Raw genomic sequence first — 4,391 nt, 5'->3', positions numbered from 1 at the left:
TTCACAAAAACAGCTTTTTAAAAGTCGTTCACTCGTCGTCATGGTGGCTGACTCGGCAGATCATTACTCGCCGTCGTGACGTCGTTAATTCAGCATCGTTTTGATCTGTTTATTATATTTGAAAGTGCAGTCGGTAAAAATCGGTACCCAAATGTTTTATTCCTGCTAACGAGACTCTCATTGCTTGAGTATTTTTTCTCCTCGGTTTCCTTGTCGATCGTGTTCTTCTGTTGCCACAGAAACACGCTGATGGGCGTACGGTAACCAAGAACGCCGTCTCAGTGTCAGCCATCAGCTGACGGGAGGGGGGGGGGGGGCCGCGGAACTCAGCGTGACGCCTTACGTTGCCTTTACATTGTTGTCTTAACTTTAGAGTCCAACCGGTTGAGTAGCCAATCCCAGTACAGCTCTGGTCTATAACCCACCAATCAGCAGTCTGCGGGGGCGTGTCTACAACTCTGTCTCCTAGCAACCGCTCCGGAAAGGGATGATTACAATTGTAGATACATATGTTTGCACATTGTGGTACGATAACGTCGCTGCACTTTGACAAGAATCCTTTTGTTTTATTTTATTAACGAATCAGAGATTTATTTTACTGATACGAACAAAATATATAAATAGAATATCTTTGATTATCTTTGATGCAGTATGTAACAATGACATCATCAACAATGATAATGATTTCTGGCTGATTGTTCATGTTTAGCCGGCAAACACGCCATCCGAAGCCACGCCGCCAGCGACCTCACATCTTAAGTCTTTGACACCATCGTTCAGCTTCGTAAGCGTCCGCCTCGCCGCCAGCAGGCAGGAAGTTGCTTCTTCATTCCGTTGCGAATAAAAATATGGCAACTTACAAACATTGGACTCATTGAAATGAATACAAAAAAAAAAAAAACTTTCCCTGATGTCTGAGGAAAAGTGATATCATGTCATGTGACGGAACGTTGGCGCCCTGAGGCCTCAGAGTTGCGTACAACTGTATAACGTGAACAATCAGCGGGGAGCGGGACTTTTATTTTGGCGGGTTGCTGCAATGCAGCGATGTTACGGTGGTGGAGGTGAAGGAGAATCGTTTGTTTTTAAAGTGCTCGGGTGTTTCAAGAGTTCTAGATTTGAAGTGATACTTGTTTTTCTGTTTGTTTGTTTTTTTTTTCCCCGTCAAACCGCCAACGACTCAACGCCAAGCCACTACATCATCATCACCTCAAAAAACTGAAAATATCTGCTCCTCTCATTGGATAGACGTCCCATCAACACGCAACTGACATTTTAAAATCAAGGATCAAAATAGAGAAAAGACCAAAAACCTGCTGCCTTCAACTCACGTAGGAAAGATGGGCGGAGCTTACAACAACATGGAGGACCACGAGTGTCCCGAAAAGAGTACTCAAGCTTTTTATTAATTAATCTCTGTTAATGAAACCCTAGATTGACATTTTAAATGCTCGTTCATGAAGAAAATGTTTTATTAATATTTCCATGACACCCATGATCCTCTGTAGCTGTTGTAATGTGACAGATGTGTCGGCCATCTTGGATTGACTCTTCGTCGTTTCGAAGCGGCGGACATTAACCAACTTAAACCACGACTCCTGAACGCTTTTTGTAAAACGCAATGACTCCGACAGCACTTTAAAGCAGCATCCAAGACAGGAAGCACCGTGACGTGATAGGTTGATGTACTTGAAGGAGTAACAACCATATATGGAGATGCCCCGTCACCAAATATGGTCAATGTAGGAGTCCAGCTCAGACGAGTCAGAAACACATCAGCACGTTAGCTCGTTAGCTTTTAAACCCAGAGATGATTGAATTGATTCTAAAAGTAGTAACTAATCGTGTTGCCAAGCAACAAGAGGTGATGATCAACATAAGCAGAGATCGAAGGCGCCGCCGACAGTGTTTCACTAACGAACTAACCTGAGAAGTATTTTGTAAACGCTTTGATCAAGCTGACATTTTTAGTTTTTTTATTCACATTAACACGTTCATGTCTAGTTGAGTCGAGTCAGGCAGGACAGCAGGTGAAAACTGTAAATACAAATCTGCAGCCACTAAAGAAAATATGAAAAAAAAAACAAAAACAAAAAAAACAACTAAGTTGTAAAGATGAAATGTACAGAACTTAGATGTTGTTTCTTCTCATTTTGTCTTTGTGCTCTTAAATCTGCCAAAACCAGTTTGACAGTGTCGGCGCTCAAAAACTAACCGCGGCGCGTCGATCGGACCCTGACGCAGTAGACGGCGGTCGCAGTGGCAACTGCAGCAGTCGGTGACGGCGTTTGACGGACAGACTGACGGAGGTTTCGGAACTGTGCTGAAACGTCTCCCTGCAGAAAGGAGACAACTTTGAACTCCAACTTTGAAGCCTTTGACGAACAACTATTGGGCGTTGCCTCCGTCTGGAGTGGTGGAAGCTGAAGGTTTTAAATCGTGACGTTCAAAAATTAAACGATCGAAAGTCCGGAGGATCAAATGTTGACATCTGACTTTCTGTGGGATAAAATCTGGTTTCTTCAAAAACTGGTGATGTTCCGGAATCGAACGCTCCTCTTTTGAATACCGACAAACCTTCAACCTTCAGTCTGTCTGAGCCACATGGTTCGCTGTGACATCACAGTGACATCACTGTGGTGTGGTGGTTTGACCTGAACCCGCACAATCCGAACTTTATAGTTGAATTTCTCTGTTATTTTATCAAAATGTGAAAAAAAAACCAACAGCGCTGAATTGACATTCTGGCAGCAGAGCGCCGATACTGTCGAACGAACGTTCATCTGGTTCCCTTCAGAGGAGGAGGAAAAAAAAATGTGTGGGTGTCATTCTTGTCACATGATCAAGACGCTTGATGTCTGAACAGCAACTACCGGGGCCTGCAGGGGACAAGTTTTAGCACTGGAACCAGCAGGTGGCGTTCTCCTCTGGCGGGGAACCAAACCGTGTTTGGGCGGGAATCAAAGGTTACTGACGCCATGACGGTTTCAAACTAAGTTGAAGAGATTCGACGAAAACGACCGAAATCCTAAAATATTCCTCTAAAATATTTGTGGAAGCCGGGAGGTGAACTTGAGTTTCTCCGAACTCATGATTGACTTTAACTTGTGAAAATGAGGAAATTCAATTGGCAGCAAAACTTTCCGTGATATTTTTCTGAACTTCCGTCATTTAGGAATTTTCATCCCTTCATCTGGCGCTCCTTCTCTCCGCCTCAATGAAACTGAACCGTCCCTTCAGAAGCTTCCCGCCCAAAACTGGCGGCGACGTCATTCGCCCCAGAGTGGGCCATTTCCTGTACCAGTGTCTGTGACTTCCTGTGAACAGCAGTCTTCCATCAGAGCTGTAGATTAGACGCTCGAGTAGCCGTGACGACGCTCGGGGCTCGACGTCAGCGAGTCACCAGCCAAACCTGCCGCGTCGATGACGCAAGAGTTGGCTTCGAGCCCCAGTGATGTCACCTGTGTTTCATTGACCTTTGACCCCTGCGAGGGTCGTCATGCTGTACTGTGATCACCACTGACCAAACAATGGCAATAAACTAACGTCATGACAAACAGCTGATCCGTCTCCATGGTTACCAGGGGTTCTAGATGATGACGATGCCAGAGACTCTGTCTGTGAGCGAGGGGAAACGTTCTACGGAGGTACTTCTACACCTTGAGCGTCTTAGTGAGGCTCCCTTCATTTGCGGCCTCCCTTCCGACATAAGGCGGCGTGATGGAGTCTGAAGATGGAAAAAAAGCAAATCTCGCATCGTGACTGCTTCAAGTTTGAATGGCTTCAGCTCATCAGGCTTCATGTTTGTAGTTTTTCCATTATTTGTAGTCCTGCTCCACCATTTAAAAGACCAAACCGGAGGAGGAAAGTCTCCGTCCGCCTGCCGTCGCCATCGGGACGTGTGACAGTGAATCTCAGCAGCTGCAGCTCTGCTACCAGGAAGCAGCAGACAGAAATACTGGAGGCTTAAAAAAGTTCCCGCCTGAGTCGCTCGCAGTCAGCAGTTTTAGACACAAGGTGCTGCCGGGCTGTGAAAGCTGATCCACAGGCTCGCCAGAGCAGCTAAAACCGGTTTAATGCCAAACGTCCGTTCAGACCAGCAGCTGCCTTATTAAGACGGCGAGGCGGTGAAGACGGGACGCTAAGTTTAGACGCACACGAGAAGCAGGTTCACTCCCGCCGGCAGGCACACGGTTACGTCCCGTTTCACGCCTCAAACGGACGAGATGCCGTTGCTGCTCAGCAGCTGCTGAAGTGTCTGATGATTCTGGAGAACCCAAATAAACCGAAAAGATCAAATCGTTCTGGGTGCAATCAGCGGCGAGGGCTGTCCGGTGGAGAGTTCGTGGTTAATTCACTGCAGAACGAAGGCGTGAAACCTCTCGGGGAGC

This window comes from Aulostomus chinensis, chromosome 9, assembly GCF_037954235.1.
Source record: "Aulostomus chinensis isolate RoL2024-O1b breed Wild chromosome 9, RoL_Achi_v1.0, whole genome shotgun sequence".
Classification (NCBI taxonomy): domain Eukaryota; kingdom Metazoa; phylum Chordata; class Actinopteri; order Syngnathiformes; family Aulostomidae; genus Aulostomus; species Aulostomus chinensis.
The sequence above is the reverse complement of the archived record's forward strand: the minus strand, read 5'-3'. Positions refer to the sequence as shown.